Raw genomic sequence first — 18,643 nt, forward strand, 5'->3', positions numbered from 1 at the left:
GAATTTTGGAACTTGGCGACATACACTTTGATATTTGATGAATGTGCTCCAAGTGACGTAACAAGGACGAGGTTCCTAGGTGGTTTAGGTCCCTCCCTCTACTCACTCTTGCTTTGCAATGGTTACATATGGCTTGACAACTCTTGTCTGGATTGGGGTGGAAATAATTCCATACGTGAGAAGTGGATTTTTTTGTCTTTTGCCAAGGCATGACAACAATGGGGTTTTGGCTTTTTCAATCCATGGGCAAGAGCTGTTGCCTTACTTACACAAAGGACATCCTTGGCAACAACATCCTCATCACCAACATCTTCATCATCAACATCCTCATCATCCTTAGCACCTTCAACTACCAAAATATCCTCCTCCTCCATGTGCAATTCCACAGAAGCATCCTAGCTGACTACATCTGCAAGATGTTGGTTGCCCTTCCCCACATTTACAGAGGGCACACAAATGTTGGAACTTGGAGGATCCTCCAGTACACTAGTATTTAGGTCTGGCTCACACATGTCAACCGCGGACACACTTGCACTCTCCTCGCGGATTTGTGATTTCGATTTCTCAGGGCACACAGTTGTTTTTTCCGAAGGGCTATCAGAATCAGAACCAGCAGTCTTCATAAAGAAAGGCCAAGGCCTTATCCTTTCCTTGCCACTTCGTATAGCATATGGCATATTGCCAATTTTTTGTTTATCTAAAAGCAAATTTCCTTTCAATTTTTTCTCTTAACTTCAGTAAAAGTAGCTTTACCATATCGATGGCGTGACTTAAGCCCTGAGGCATGGGCCTTCATAGAGGATGAGGAAGTTGATGGCCTTGCACTGCTGGCGGCAGCTACAACATGTGGTTCTTGGCCTTGCTTTCCTGTCATGTGACAGCCCTCCATATTTTCTGCTGTCTTGAAGCAGTGTCAAAAGTACCAATAGTGTAGCCAAGGTGCAGTTACAAAGTTCACACACGTGCAGTCGTGCGCACACAGAAGAAAAATTGACAAAAAAACACACTATTTTTTTTTTGCCAGTCCACAACTTGGGCCCAGAGCACAGATTGATGATGACTGGAGTCGGGCAGCACTAGGTTGCATTGCCGACTTGCTAGATCTTGTGCAGCTAAGCCTAACACACACAGACACTTATTTGAAAAAAAAAGACAATATGTTTTTATTTTTTTTCCAGCTCCAGAACTTGGGCCCAGAGCACAGATTGATCATGACTGGAGTCGGGCAGCACTAGGTTGCAACTTGCATTGCTGGCTGGATCTTGTACGGTTAAGCCTAACACGCACACACACAGACAGCAAAAGATCAAAAAAAGACAATTGATTTTTATTTTTTTATGCTCCAGAACTTGGGCCCAGAGCAGCAAATGATTACGACTGCAGTCGGGCAGCACTAGGTTGAAACTTGTGTTGCTGGCTGGATACATGCACACACAGACAGTAAAAGATAAAAAAAAAAGACAATTTATTTTTATTTCTTTTATGCTCCAGAACTTGGGCCCAGAGGACCGCTTGAGCACGACTGGAATCGGGCAGCACTAGATTGCAACTTGCATTGCTGGCTGGATCTTGTGCAGTTAAGCCTAACACGCACACACACAGAAATTTTTTTACAATATATATTATTTTGGGAGTCCAGAACTTGGGCCCAGATGGACATAGCAGACAGCAGAGCACCAGCCCAGAAAGGATCAGCACTGCAGAACCCCAGGACACATCAGACAGCAGAGCACCAGCCTAGAATGGATCAGCACTCAGCAGCACCTGCCCAGAATGGATCAGCAGTGCACCAGCCCAGGACACAGGACACAGCAGACAGCACAGCACCACTCTCCCAGCCCTACACAACCCACCCTCCCTGTTTAGTCTCCACAGCCGAAGTTAAATGGCGTTCGCCGTGTGGTCTCTATATACTACATTGATCATAGAGACATAAGCTCGTGAACCGCGAAATTTCCGACTCTATAGTTTTGCCTCGGTTTCGAGATCCGAGTCAGGCGGGAAACTCCGAGCCCGCTTGGATCTGCAAAATTCGGGTGGGCTCAGTTCTCTGAGAACCGAACCCGCTCATTCCTACTTATAACCAATGTAGGGAAATGATAATAATAATCTCAACTGAATGTATATATATCAGGTTTTTATTATATATAACAGCTACATAATAAGGGTAAGGATGTAATCAGGGAGATTGTTAGACTGTTCAGGGAGATTGCTACTATTTCAGGGAGTCTCCCTGACAATGAGGGAGAGTTGGCACGTTTGGTTTACCAACAGTGGCCATAGTGAGCATTTGGACACAGAGTGATTGACATTCAGTGTACGTTTATAAGAGATAACGGGGGGTATCTAGTTAAACGTGGGCATATCACCAGCATTTTGTGGGTGTGGAGCAGCCAGTGACTGTGTCTTTGTATGCAGTTTCACATGTTCTGATGGCTTACTCCCTACAGACTGAGAAGCCATAGGGTTGCACAGAAGTTCTATGGTGTGACCGATGTGTGAATGATGGTACGTTTTGTACACAAGCATTGGAATGAAGCTGGTGGCTGTTTGTACAAATTACAGCGGCTGCAGCATTAGCCTGAATTCTCACAACTGCTGTGTACAAAGACACAGTCACGATGGGCTTAGCGTCTACCTCTGAAGGGCCAGATTAAGGCTTATGGGGGCCAAGGAAAACTGTGATGTGGGGGCCCCCACCAATAAAATTGACATTCAGCCCGCTGCCATTATTAGTATGCCCTGCCAGGGCCTTGCCTTGACTGCGGACATGTGGCTGTGTTTACTGGCAGTGTTGCAGAAATGTTGCAGAATATGACATAATGTCTGTGACTCTGTCAGCCACCCACCGCCACTACTGTCCCTTGCCTTGACACTGACTGGCAGAGTTGCAGCATGTTACATGATGTCCTCGCCGTTGCCAGAAAGTGGACCTGGTTCCCAACAGCAGACATAATATACAACATTAATACATTGTGACTCAGCCAGGTTGAGCAATATTCGCGGCAGTATGAGGGCCCCAGTGTGTGGATGCCCCAGGGCGTCTGCCCCCCCTTTAATATGGCCTTGCACTTCTGAATCAGGCCCTTAAATACTGTACAGTATATGTATACAAGTAAATAAATAAAATCATTTGAAAAGTGTTGCAAGGCCAATTAAGACCACAGTGTATATAGGGGGTCATTCAGACCCACTCGCGAGCGTCAGTACGCTCGCAAGTGGATCGATGGTCCCCACTGCGCATGCATATGACGGAGGGAGCTCCGTCGTGCGCATGCGCGAGACCCGGCGAGCGAAGGACTTTCCATCGCTCCGGGTCTCGCACCAAAGGGGGCGTGCTGTCGATGTTGATTGACAGCACGCCCCCTTTGGTGGGCGTTCCGGGGGTGTGCCTGCCAGATGGAGGCGATCCTATGGGAACGCCTACCGTCTGAAGCCGGCCCCACTGACATCACTAGTGATGTCAGTGGGAGTGATTTTGGCTCTGATAGAGCCAAAATCACTCCTGGCCTTGCGGTTGAGAAACCCGACCACAGGGTTTCACTCGCAAGTCCGATGGTCGCGATGGTCAAGACCATCGCGACCATCTTGTTGGACGCTCGTATATGCTGTGGGTGGTGACCCACAGCTATATGAGCGTCCAGGAGGACGCTCCATTTTAATGGAGGTGGGCCCTGATTCAGAGCGATCGCTCTGGTCAGAGCGTCCGGCTCTGAATCAGGGCCATAGTACATAGTATACAGTGTATGTGAAAAGAAAAACAATTCTGTCACTCTCTAACAAATAATATATAAATAAATAGCTATGTGCTACTGCCAGGACAATTAAGGCCCCAGTGTATGTGAGGCCATGCCTTCACATTGGGGCTGATTCCTAATTGTAAGCGATAACCCAATGGTTTATGTAGATCTGTGTATGCGCAGGATCTGTACTGCCACTGCGCAAGTACAGATCTTCCGCTTGGCGGCGGCATCAGGCAGCATCCCAGAAAACGGGGGCTAGTTGGCTCTGTTTTCTAGGTGTGATGAATCCAGTGACTGTGTCATTGTACGGAGCTTCACTGGTTTCAGCTGTTTCATATGGGTGCCCACTTCACCTACACACACATCCGTAATGTTTAGCATGACTGCAAAAACATCGGTACAATCGAGTACCATTGAGGCCTCACGCACAGTTAAGGCAGGTCAGACCTTACTCAGGAATTGCTTACTTCAGCGCATGCTATGAGGCTTCAGGCTGCGTATGATATCGCAGTGGATAATTTATGCACGCCCTTGAAACGCACTGGCATGCCTGCATTCGGCCGACCACACCCCCCCCATCATCACCCACAAATGGCACTTCCTGTCAATCACACTGCAATAGGTCTGCGTAGTCACTGCGATCGCTGTCCCGATCACAATGACTGGTTTGCACACTGCAATGCATATGCATGTGCAGAACGCAACAATTGCGTGCGTATAAGCAACTCTGTTCCTTGCTGAATCAGGTGCATAGTTATTTATATGATGTATTGCAGAATTCTGATTTGCTATTATTTGGGGAGTCCCACCCCTCCCTTTTTATCTACTGCACACTTTATAAATAGAGGCTAAGGAAATCCTGTGCTGAGACATCCTGAGTACAATTTTTGTTACAGAGGCTTGGGACTCGCCATCAGGATGAGCCATGCCATTAGCTGGTGGGCTGCCCAGTATAGCTATATTGTGCACAATGGGCTGATTCAGAGTTGGACGCAGCAAAGGCCGTATCTTTTGCCACAGTCTCATGTGAATAATTATGCAAATGCCGCTAACAAAGTCCTTCCCTGGTGTACATCCCTGTTCCCGAATGTGCAAGGACTGAGACGCCCACTGTCAGTGTCCACAGATGCTGAAATACAGATAGGTTCGTCTTTAGATGCAGTTTCTCCATCTGAGTATGACCTTCTGTGTGAGCTGTATCCTGCGACACGCAACATCTCCATGAGTCTTTTTAGCCACCCCCTCTTGCCTCTGAATCACCGTCCCTTGCATTTCTCATACAGTGTGTCTCTGTACGTACAAAATCAGGACACATGCACTGTGCAACTCAGATGCTCTGCACATACCAAAAATATCACTCCACTGTGTCTGACATCGCTGACCCCTATAAGATCTCTTATTTATGTATATGCTGACACATCTTTCATTTTATATATATATTTGTTTATTGCATAACGCTGGACACATATTTTATTAGGTGATCGCGGCAGCACCGTATCTGGACGTCAGTGTGCCCTGTGCAGCACTGCCGCCACTCTAGCTCCCCCTGTTCCCTTCCTCCCCCTGAGCGCTTACCTTTCCATCCAGAGGTTGGAGGGCGGGCGGGAACCTTCGCCGGCGTTCTTGGTGTGCCGCACACCACTGCAGGAGGTCTCTTCCTGCAGACCTCTGGAGCTGGGAAGTGTGTGGCCGGTGACCCTGGAGGATTCCGCCCTGTGCGGGAGGCATCGGCCGCACCACCCTCCCTACGCCCCTGGATTGCGGCACCACTTCCCCTGCACTTCGGGCATGGTTGCCTCTTGCAGGACTCTCCTGGAGTGGGCTGTTTACAAGTTGTCTAATACTGTATGTGTGAAAGAGAAATAAAATAAGATAATTTGTTTCAGAGGATACAGTATCATGTTAAAGGATATCTGGAGTTAGCATAAAATTTTTTATCCAAATAAGGTATTCTGAAACAAATAATTACAAACAATAATTACAATTTTAAGTATATTTAAAAATTAAAGTAAATATATATATTTGGATGACATTTCCTATTTTAATTAAATATTGATCTAGGATATATAGGAATAAATAGTCTCAGCTCAACAGTAAAGATTGATTTGTTCATACACAGCATTTTAATGTAATATGGTTTCAATTATTCTTTTGGAATTGGTATGTACCGACAGCGGCAGCCCGACAGGTCGAGATCCCGACAGGGAATGGTAGGTAACCTAACCCTCCCATCTCCCCTGCTTGCCCTAACCCTCCTTTAGGGGTGCCTAATCTTAACCTCCCCATTAATACCTACCCCTTACCTTCCCCCAGAGGTGCCTAAACCTAACCCCCCCTCCCCGCACCCTAAACCTAACTCTCCCAGGGGGGATGCCTAACCCTAACCCCCTCTAGTGTCTAACCCCCCTTTCCCCTAGCCTAACCCTAACCTTCCCGGGAGGGTGCCTAACCCTAAGTATCTCCGGGGGTCCCTAAACCTAACCCCCCCATCCCTGGGCTAAGTGTTCTACTTACCCGTCAGAGGACGATCGGGATGGTTGGGGATTCGATGTTTCGGCATCGGAATTAAGATAGGCATCAGCATTTCGATGCCTGTCTTAAGTCCCTTGTCGTGCAGGTCGAGTTGGGATTTAGACCAACGGCACCGTGCTATTAACTACATCCCATTCTTTTGGTTACTGATATTTTTAGCAAAACAAACAAAACCAGAGGACTTTACAGTCATCTGGTAACTATTTTTATTACTCTGTATGTTCAGCATTAATGTTAATTGTTCATCTCTGTTGTAGTATGTGTAATGTTGTGTTGTCACTTTTTCACTCAACTATGCACAGACAATTTCCATATACACTGGAACAAGAGTTACCTAACAAAACAAACCCCAAGTCCTAATTCATCCTCTACCCTGAGTTATGCCTTCCCAAAAATCCCCCAAAGTAGAAAAGTGTCAGTTTTGACCAAACAGAAAGTGGAAGAAACAAACTGACAGTTTAAACTTTAGATTATTCCCAATTACTCATTTTTTTGTCCTGAAATTTGGCATGCAGTACCGAGTGACAGTTCTACCTGTCCATGCCAAGTTTCAGCTCAGTACATGCAATAGCTTTTGTGATCTAGCCCCTCAAACACCATGCCCCCATCTCAGGAATTCCCTATGTGAGAAGTGAAGCATGAAAAAGAGGGTATCCCTCAGTAGATTTTGGGTGTATAAGTAGGCTTGCAATATCATCCATTTAATTTTGGGACACATGTGCATTACACAGGTTCTGTGGCTGATTAATTAAAACCAGGTGAAATGGATATTTAAAGTCAGCCAACCACAGAATCTGTATAATTCATACTGTATGTGTCCTGAATTAAAGGGATGATATGGTGAGCCTATGTATAAGACAAATGTATTTATCTCTAAACCATCCTTGTGGCAAATATGAAATCTGGTTTAGTAACGCTATTCTGAACAAATTAATTAATAAACCACCTAGAGATTGACATTCTTCCTTCCTATGTTCAAACAAATTACCAACCCCTGCCTTATGCTGTGAATAATGGCACAGACAATAGTATTTTGTGGAAAGAGGTCACAGCTTTAACTAGTATTAGTCATGGTGGCCTCAAAGCCACGGACAAACAATCAATTCTAGCCTACTTGAAACCAATATGCCATATGCCCCCAATACTCCCAGGTTCAAGGAGAACCCCACCCTCTTCCCCAGGCTCAGCACTGCACCCCCCTTAAGGTAATGTCCAGACCCCACACAACAGTGAGGTCACATTACAGCCACACTACAGGTCAAATTAACCTGGGAAAACACTTTATTTCTGCAACAAGACTACCCCCAGAGGGGCAGCCACAGTGTCTGTGTGGCCTCTTTAGCTGGGTGGCCTCTGCCATACTGGCCACATACTGGCAGTGACAAAAGGAACCATGATTGCATTGCCATTGTTAAAAATATCCCTACGTTCAGCAGTTTTTGGTCCTCCTGCACCTCATACACACCTTTCCTCAAATGGGTGACCTCCAGCCAGACATGAATATCCTTACAACCAAAGTCAATGGGCTCTCTCTCATTCTACTTTTTCCTAACTTCTTTATCATAAGTCTAAAACTTAAAGCCTATGACAGATATTATGAATGATATGCAAGTATTTAATTGCATTCATATGCTTCAGAGGTCCTATCTCTCAAGATAGCAGACAGCAAAAACACACATACCCCCTAACCAGTTTATCTATAACTGATTGGCCTCCTCACCTACAGTATGCCCCTTTCACCTAAACCTCAGCCAACACCCTTTTGCCCTCCTTCATAGCACCCAATATATCAACATAACAGCCCCAATGGATTCTATCCTATCATGTAAACCCCTGCATGAACACCATCCCAGTACATTGTGCCATCTCGGGAACCCCCACTGTTAATAAGACGGTCTCCAACAACTGCTGGACCCCTCAAGCCTTTTGCCACAAAGTGCTACTCATCCATATGTTCAGTTTTCACCTGTTGACCATGCGACATTGAAGAATCATCAGTACTACAAGCGCAAGCAATATCAGGCTACCAGAAACTGTTGTCTCCAAATCCAAACAATTGAGACCCCATGGAGGCCCAACTGCTCAAGATCACACTCATCAATTGGCCTCTGGAAAACTGAATAACCTAAAACAAAAGGAACATTAGAACTATCCAGTGGCAGATATGCCTCATCAAGACCAATGCAGGGACAGGTATGGAAGGAGTCTCAAAAGTTACCTGCACAAGGGGCAAAGGGCTGGAGTCTGCCAGTAGTAGTGTAGTAGTGTAGGACACCAACCGGTGTATGCATGAGAAAGCTAAAATAGGTATATAAATAGGGAAGTCTATGGCTGATAAGTCTGGAAAGAGTGCCCTATTGAGGAAAGGACCAAAGCCCCTGTGAATAATATCCCAGTTAAATAAGGAGAGCAAACTTGGTGGGGTGAAAAATGCAGATGGGGGCACAGAGGGGGAGCACCGAGATCATGCAGAAAAAAAAATCAAAGGGGGAAGAGAAGCAGGGAACTGCCCAGAAAATGACGGAGGCTGCAGGGCATAAAGATGAAACATAGTAGAGGGAGGGGAAAAACCTGATGGTACAACAGAGATAAATGGAGAAATGTAAACAGGGCATGGGGCTTCAGGAACAAGCAAGGGGGGCACAAGACTCTGTGCTAACCACTGGAGTGCAGGAGAGAGCAGGGTCTGGGTTGAGCTAGCACCAGGTATGTCATGCCAAGAAGGCACCCAGTGTGAGCCCTAAATCCAGGACAGCAAGGGGCAGAAATTTGTAAGTGTCAGGCTCTGGGGAGACCAAGGTCATTACGTTGCTGGCCATCACAAACAGAGGAGGAGGCTACACAGACCAACAGCGCCAACCCCATGCCTCTACATTAATAATTCACCATAATACAGTAAATGCCTCTGCATTCACCCCCAAGCAAGCAGCACACTCATAAATGCACCCTCTCTACCTGTTCATTTTCATATCACTTCCAGCAAAACAAAATGTATTTTGTTAATGTGGGCATAGCAAGAGCATGTTTTCAACAGGTTAATCCACAAAACTCATTCCAATATACTGTATGTACTGTACTGTACATACTGTATGCCTGTATATGCTTCCATTTTCATATGAATAATGAATGTATCATACAAAATCAAGTACAATTGTGGTACCCCAGATTTTAAGAGTATCCCTCATTGTTAAGATAATCCTGTAGCAATATGAGTTGTGTTTTGTGAAACTGTATATATATTAGTTATATAATAAAATGCTTGTTATATTATATCTATGATTGGCCCTCTTGGGAGTTATGGTGTCTCCCACCTGGCAGGCACTATTGTTGTTGAGGGGACTCTACCAGCTTGACTTTGGGAGGGGAGTCCTGCCTGTACTAGAGACACTGGACAACTACCGTTAGAATAACTGATGCGCACCAGGGACCCAGACAGAGGCTATAAAAGGGACTGCCTGACTGACAGTTAAACTGTCCTGTGGCACAGAGAGCAGAGGGCAGATCGATGCTGGATACCTTACCTAAAAAAGCTGCGGCCATCTGAATAAGAGGAGTGACTGCCGGTCACCAGGCACACCAGAGTAGCGGGGACTTCCTGTGAGCAGCAGAGGAAGAGGCAGAGCTGCCTAACTGAGAGGTGGGTCGGGATTGTGGCCGAATATGGAGAACTGCATTGAGGAGGTGTTGCAAAGGAGTGGTGACTACCCCAGAGTCAGCGACTGTCATCGTCCCGGCAGGAGAGGTCTGTAACCAAACAAAAGCATACAACACCCAGCATTACTGCGGTGTCACCTAGCTGACAATCTACAACAACATAGTTATTACTGCAAGGGACTTAGTGAGTCAACACAATGTGGTACATGATGCATATAGTGTTGAGAAAGAGAGCAATAGCAGCCTGATATCCTTCAAAAAGTGACTTATTTAGGTGACAGCCCAATTTTCAATATATTATTGAGACAGTCTTTCATATATATATATGCAATTACTGAGAATTATTTGGATACTTTGTTCTAAAAAGGAAACCCCTACCTATAGGCTACTGTTTCAGGAGTCCTCAGGTCCCCATAGAAGCTGCATTATCTGCTCAGCAATAACGCACTGTTTATTTAAGGTTGAGAGCAGATCACAGAACAGCCTGCACTATATCCCTGAGCATACCAGCTTCACTGACTGTGCGGAAAGCTAGAGTCTAGTCGAGATAGACACAATTAGTAACTATGTTGCTCTTATGAACCTTCACTGATTATAGATACAAATGTTGCCAAATTCCTTCTATTTGACCAGCAGCCCAGGACAGGATTAAAGTGTATAATTCTTCGTAGTGCAGCCTACTGAGGACAACTAGGACACTTAACGGTGATTTCTTTAGGAGTCAGTGAGATCAGTTATTTGTTGTTATCTACAATTGTTCAAGGGATTCAATTCATCGAAGCAATATTTGTGCACCAACAATACAGTGCAACTGACCAGCAACTAGTAAATTCTAAGTTTTCATAAAACATGTTATAATTTTTACGTGATAGTTAGTCAAAAGTTAATTGTATTTACTTACTGTGCTGAACTAACCAATTTTGCTTGTAGATGAACAGCCCCGGTGACTGAAAGGTACCAGGTTCCAGTAAAATAAATATTACCAGTTTGCGTGTAAATTTCTCAATACTGCATTGTTACTGATATATATTGTTTGTAAGGTACTAAGCTGAATATTGTTGCCAGTACTCTGGCATCCTGCTCTTACATGCTTTATTGTTAATAAACCTATAAGTGGTTACGATACCAATTGGTCTGATATCTTGTGCCGCTACTGGAGATAGTTACTCCCAGGAAACCAGCTGAAAACTTACTTTTGGGTAGAAGTCCAGTACATTAAGTCTGATATTTGTTAGCCTGCATTAATAGCAAGACCAGGGTGTCACACAATGTTTTATAAATCAAAACATCAATTGTTTCAAAATGTAAAACATCATTTGAATTGCACACCCTCAAAATTGCAAAGTAAATACCACTGAGCTACAGAATACGTGGCATAATAATAATACAACTATTCAGAGGTTAGTATAACAGCATGCACCAGGACACACTTGACCTCACACCTTGGGACATTTGGAAGAAATCGTGACTGCCCAATCAGAATGGATTAGTTGTCAGGGATGTCTGTTCTCCTCTGTTCTTGCAATTTGACTACCTACTAAGGTTGGTGTCTCAGGGGTTGGTGTTGTATCAAATAGTGGTTTATCTCTGCGCTAAGAGAAAATCAGTGTCTCCATGTAACACAAAGATGCAGGATAGCTTTGCACTGGAATGTATTAAAATAACAGTCACCTGAGCGGTGGTGCTTAAACTCATCTCTCTTGAAATCTCTGCTGTATTACTTATGCTTTGCTTTGATGCGATATGTAAAGAAATCAGCACTGCACCAATGCACATGTCCAGCTGTATAAATCCATGCATGCACAGTAATTTGGGAAGTACTAAAATGTCACATATCCCCCACCCAAAAAACAAAACAAAACAGCAAGCTCTTCACAGACACAGGTCTTCCAGTCCCACTCCTGCTGCAAATCACTAACAGCAGTAGACATTAGCAACCATGGCGTGATTGAATACAGTGATGAAAACCTATGCTTTTCCTTGTTTGATAAGTTAAGAGACAAGATTGCTGTTATAGACGGTTATGGCGGCAGTGATATAATTGAACGGGCGATAAATCATCATTTACAGACATAACTGATCTGCTGTGCAGCACAGCAGATGGTCGATATATCTAAAAGATATATCGGACATCTGCTGGTGTGTACAGACGATCTGCATAGACCTCTATATTTTTAGCAACAATGTCAAATATAGGGCTTATCTCAACTTGATACATCTGCCTGTTAATGGAAAGTAAGATGGCTTGTGCCAAGGACTTCTCAAAGGGGAAAGAGTAAGATATGCAGGCAGGAACAGTAGAAGCCTTCAACTAAGCTCGTCAGATAGCGGTATGAACAGGGCCGGTGCTACCAGTAGGTAGCATTAGGCCAGTGGCGAATCCAGAGGGGGTGATAAGGGCGATCGCCCCTCATACAGAAAGCCCAAAGTACTGTCCACTAATTGACACTGACAGTGTCTGCAAGTGCAGCCGTGCAAGCCTGCAGCGCTAGCGATGGCTCACACATCGCAGATGCCTGCAAATCTGCACTGCTGCTGGGCTGCCCGACCAGCGCAGTGTCCCTCAGGCCCCCCTCCCCTGTCTCCACCCCACACTTACCTCATCGAGTTGCCGATAGCCTCCTCTTCCTCCCATGTGCACCGCAACCGCACTTTGCAGGTCACATGCTCTGAGGTCTATTCTGAGCAGCAGAACGGTTTGCAGCATAAGCCGGCCCTGGGGCTCCATGCTGCTTAAAAATTTGTGCCACAGAGTGGAGAAGGCATGCGGAGCAACATGTCCAGCAGGTAACGGCCTTGTTGATATGCCCTATCTGTTTTACATTATGTCTCCTTATGCTTATGATTACAAAAAGTGATAGTTTTGTAGGGAGGGGGTCTGGAGCAAATGATTGGGTGGGCTGGAGCATATTATTACTGTGGGGGGGGGGGGCTGGTGTGTGTGTAACATATTACAAGGGAGGTCTGGAGCATATTATTTTATGGGGAAAGGGTGTGTGGAGCATATTATTGGGGGGGCTGTAGCATGTTTTTGTCTCTGGTGCATAATATTATTAACAAGAAATAATATTTTTCTTGTTAATGAATATTCTGTTTTTTTTGTTAAAAATGGGAGGGACAGAGCTGTAAGTGGGAGGAGTAATGAATGGAGAGGGGAGGGGTCAATATTTATTCTTAAATCACCCCCCCTAAAAGTAAAGTCTGGATCCACCACTGCATTAGGCAACTGCCTATGGGCACCAGCCACTAGAGGGCGCCACTGAATCAGACTACCATAAACATGAAGGATGTCTCTGATCGAGATATCCTTCATCTACAATCATCATGCAGGTGCAGTAACTGCTCTCACCTGCTCTGTCTCAGTGTAGCTAGTCACATAGCCTGTGCTGTGACTCTTCACACAGACAGCGCTCCTGTCCCTTGCTGATTATTATTTATTTTATTTATTAACAGTTTCTTATATAGCACAGCATATTCCATTGCGCTTTGCAATTGTAAATATTAATAGAACAAAACTGGGTAATAACAGACAGATCTATAGGTAGGAAGGCCCTGCTCGCAAGCTTACAATCTATAGGGAAATAGGCATTGATACACAAGGATAGGTGCTATATATTGCATTTTGGTCCAGCCAGAATGCACAGTTTCTTGGTGGGCTGCATGATCCATGTGTGGACTGTGAAAGGGGATGGAATTAGATATTGAGGCTATGAAGGTTATGTGGGTGGTTCTGGGATCTGATAAGCTTGCCTGAAGATCTGAGTTTTCAGGGATTGCTTGAAGGATTGGAGACTAGAGGAAAGTTGTATTGTGCGTGGTAAGGCATTCCATAGAGTGGGTGCAGCCTGAAGAAAATCCTGTAACCATGAGTGGGAGCAAGTAGTGCATGGGGATGAGAGACGCAGATCTTGTGCTGAGCGGAGAGGTCGGATAGGGAGATATTTTGAGATGAGTGAAGAGGTGTATGTTGGCGTGGTTTGGTTAATAGCCTTATGTGTAAGTAAGAGTGTTTTGTATTGAATACGGTAGAAAACCGGCAACCAATGGAGGGACTGACAGAGCGGAGCAACAGACGATGAACGTTTGGCAAGGAAGATAAGACTTGCAGCTGCATTCATAATTGATTGTTATGGCAATAGCCTGTTTTTGGGAAGACCAGTAAGGAGACTATTGCAATAGTCAATACGGTAAATAATAAGTGCATAGATTACAGTTTTTGCAGTGTCTTGTGTGCAATATGGTTGAAAATTGGATATTGTTTTTAGATGTATGTAACATGATTTTGAGACAGATTGAATGTGGGGAACAAAGGACAGTTCAGAGTCAAGGATGACACCAAGGCAGCGAGCTTGTGGGGCAGGATGGATTGTCGAGTTATCAACAGTGATAGAGAGATCAGGTTGGTAACTGTTATTGACTGGTGGAAATATAATTAACTCTGTTTTAGAAATATTAAATTTCAGGTGGTGAGATGACATCCAAGATGAAATTGCAGAAAGACATTCAGTGACACGGACCAGTACAGATGGTGATAAATCTGGGGAAGATAGGTAGATTCCCAATACAGATGGTACTGAAATCCAAAAGAGCTGATTAGTTTGCCAAGCAAGGAGGTATAGATTGAGAATAACAGAGGCCCTAAGACAGAGTCTTGCGGTACTCCAACTGACAGAGGTAGTGAAGAGGAGGCAGAATCAGAAAACGAACAGTGAAAAAGTGATCAGATAGGTAGGAAGAGAACCAAGAAAGAGCTGTGTCCTTAAGACCTAGGGATTGTAGTGTTTGTATGAGAAGAGAGTGGTCAACAGTCAAAAGCAGCAGAGATATCTAGAATAATTAGGAGTGAGTAATGGCCTTTAGCCTTGGCAGTGACCAGATCATTCACTACCTTAGTCAGTGCTGACTCTGTGGAGTGTTGGGAACGGAAGCCAGACTGAAGTGGGTCCAATTAGTTGTGTGAGTTAAGAAAGTGTGTGAGGCGGGTGTAGACAAGTCTCTCAAGTAGCTTGGAGGGGCATGGAAAGTTGCCAGTAGAGAGAGAGAGAGATTACAGATTTTAGTAAGGGTTGGGATAAGCACAGGAGACAGAGCTTTACTGATTTGTGAGGGTAAAGGATCTAGAGTAGAGGTAATAGAGTAGGAGGATGAGAAGAGGGAAGATACTTCATCTTTGTTTGTGAGATCAAATGAAGAGAATGTGCCAGAGGATTCAGGTAGGGAATTAAGCAGGTCACTATCTGAGGAAGAGCATACCATTTCATTTTGGATTTCCTCAATCTTGTCCCTAAAATAAGAAGCAAAATCTTGCGCACAGATAGTAGCAGGTGGTTTAGGTGAGGGAGGGGTAAGAAGCAGTTTAAATGTATTAAAAAGTCACTTGGGGTTAGAGGCTTGAGCAGAGATAAGAGATTGGAAATATGTTTGTTTGGCAGTATCCAGAGCAGTACGATAAGAGTTGTAGATAGTCTTATATGTGAGGAAGTCAGTTGGAGTATAAGACTTTTGCCACTGATGTTCAACTTTACGTGAGAGTTTTGTAGATGCCTTGTTAAGTTAGAATGCCAAGGTTGACGTCTAACTCTACGTGGTATGTGATGGGTAGCTGGAGCTACTTCATCGAGAACTTTTTCTAGAATCTGGTTTAGGTGTGATGCATCAGTCTCAGGAGAAGTGAATGTAGAAATTGGTGAGAATCGTTGTTGTAGAGAGGTAGATAGTTGTTGAAAGTTAATAGCATCAATATTTCTGTGGGTTTTAGGTTTAGGTTTGGTTAATTTCAATGACGTTGATTGTAATGGAGGAGAGTGTGCAGGTGATAAGGTTGTGATCTGAGAGAGGGAAAGGAGCATTAGTGAAATCAGAAACTGAGCATAGTCGGGTGAATACAAGATCAAGGCAGTGGCCCTCCTGATGAGTAGCGGAGTCAGTCCATTGGGAGAGGCCAAGAGATGAGGTTAGAGAGAGTAGTCTGGAGGCATGAGGAGATTGTGGACTGTCAATGGGGATATTGAAATCACCCATAACGATGGTGGAGATGTCTGAGGATAGGAAGTGAAGGAGCCAGGCTGAAAAATGTTCCAGAAATTGTTGAGCTGGCCCAGGTGAGCGATAGATAACAGCAACTTGCAGAGAGAAAGGGGTGAAAGTCCTGATACAGTGTACTTCACATGATGTAAATGTGAGTGAAGGTACCTGTGGGAGAACTGTGTATGTAACAGATTGGGAGAGTAATATTCCTACCCCACCTCCTTTACAATTACCAGGCCTGGAGGTGTGTGAGAAGTGTAGGTTACCATATGAAATTGCAGCAAGAGAGACAGTGTCTTATTGTGTGAGCCATGTTTCTGTTATCGCCAGAAGGTTGAGGTTAGTTGAAAGAAAGAGGTCATGGATGGATGTTAGTTTGTTGCAGACAGAGTGTGCATTCCATAAGGCACATTTTATAGATTTGGAGGGTGAAGGGAGGCATGCAATGTTTATGAGGTTAGCTGATTCATCCCCTCCGCTTCCTTTTCCCTCACTCGAGCCCCAGCCAGGCACAGAGTAGCTCTGCCCCCTAGAAGAGACAGACAAGAAGGGATGGCCATTGGTGGTGTTACCATCGATATTTACCATCGATGGCAAAATAGCAAGTAGCCATCGATGGTAACAAACTATTCTATGGATGACCATCGATGGTTTCACCAACTGATGGTCATCCCTGTGTTTTAACTGACTGGCCCGTAGGCCAATCAGAACCTGGGGGCGGGGCTTCATGGGTGCCAGGGGGGGCAGAGCTATGCTCAGTTTCCCGGCACCTTGTAAAAAAACCAAAAAACCCCCATTCAGTTATGCTTAGACCATCTGGTTCTCTCCCATCGATGTCAAAAGCATTCGACATCGACCATTCTGCAGTGCAGTTTCACTCTGGAGAGTGACACACTGGTGGTAAGTGCCATGTGTCTGTGTCAGAAATGTAACTGACACGTGTAATTTACTTTTATTTGCTATGATTTGCAAACACATCTGTGCCACTCCCTCCCTGCTGCTTCTGGGGTCTCTCTCTCTATCTCTCTCTCTCGTCTCTCTCTCATATATCTCTCTCTCTCAATCTATAGGGGCCTATCCATTACATGATTTTTTTGAACAATCCATCCAAAACCAGGAGCTTTTGGTCGCATTGTTCACAGAGTGGTGTAATGGATAGCCGGCAAGGACCAGCGATGTGCGTGCACGTTGGGTCCTTGCCGACCCCGACTATCTACGGAACATACTGGTCAGTGAAGACCGTTCATTGCAGGCACCTCACCCGGTGACCAGAATGACTGAACGCTAGATGTTGTCTTTCAGGTCACCAAATGGATAGGCACGTTATCTCTCATATCTACAGGGGCGTATCTATAATGGGTGCAGGGTGTGCGGGGCACATGGGCCCCTGGGTCCGGGGGAGCCCCGCACCGTACACCCTGCCCTCATAGTATTACTTACCTCTCCGGAGTGCCACGTCGGCGGGGGTATCCGGCGCTGTTAAACGACTGGAAAATGGCCACTGTGGCCATTTTCCCATCGTTGTGCATGCGCAGTACACCCCCTCATATCTATCTATCTCATGTCTATATCTCTCTATCTCTCTATCTATCTATCTATCTATCTATCTATCTATCTATCTATCTTTGCATTGGCTTTGCAATTTGGCTGCAATTTTTCACAGATGCAGTCTGTACTATTAGGGAGCTGGAGTAGATGTGTATGTGAGGGGCTGGGCAGAGGGTTTGGGGGAAGCAGGGGCGGAATATTGAACCTGCCTAGGGCGCCTTAAAACCTTGCACCGGCCCTGGGTATGAAAAAAAGAAACTGGTCCAGTGCTCTCTTAAATTTCAAGTGATAATTGCTTTGGAAGGTTATCTAGAAAGTCTAAAAAACAAAAGGAGATGGCAAAATATTAACTGTTTAAAAAATTCACCAGCCTGATGAAGCGGAGAGATATCCAGCGAAATGTATTGCTGAATTTGGTATTTATATATACCTCTGTCTTTTTACCCACTTACTAGCTACCACATATGTTTTTTAGTTTTCATTGCTGTCATTTTACTTATCTGTTTGTGCATATTTTATTCTTGTTATATTTTTAACATACATATAAATCAAGGTTTTATTTTACTGCACTACCAGTACAGTGGATTATTTAATTTTTTTTTAAATTTATAATATATTTATTATATCGATACTAATATAATAAGATTGTTGTGTTTCTCTGTTTGTTCCAAGATGGCACAAAAACTACTGAACCGATTTTCAGTAAATTATTTTGTAGTAGAAACTCTTAGAAATAACCTGCACTTTGTTTCATTGAGATCCATCAGTAATAACAAAAACAACATTTTTTGACACATTAATGCAAGAGATAGGTGTGGCACCATGCGTGCGGCTGGTAAGGGGTGGGGGGAGAAGTGCTTTAGACCCACTTTCACTTGCATAGGATAGGCTACAAGCAGTCTGTGCACAGGGCACACAGTGACATTGGTGTGAGTGGTGGGTGAATAGGATAGGCTACAAGCAGTCTGTGCACAGGGCACACAGTGACATTGGTGTGAGTGGTGGGTGAATAGAATAGGCTACATAGCAGTCTGTGCACAGGGCACACATTGACATTGGTGTGAGTGGTGGGTGAATAGGATAGGCTACAAGCAGTCTGTGCACAGGGCACACAGTGACATTGGTGTGAGTGGTGGGTG

This window comes from Taudactylus pleione, unplaced genomic scaffold (genome assembly GCF_031769625.1).
Source record: "Taudactylus pleione unplaced genomic scaffold, aTauple2 ptg000917l, whole genome shotgun sequence".
In the NCBI taxonomy this organism is placed as follows: domain Eukaryota; kingdom Metazoa; phylum Chordata; class Amphibia; order Anura; family Myobatrachidae; genus Taudactylus; species Taudactylus pleione.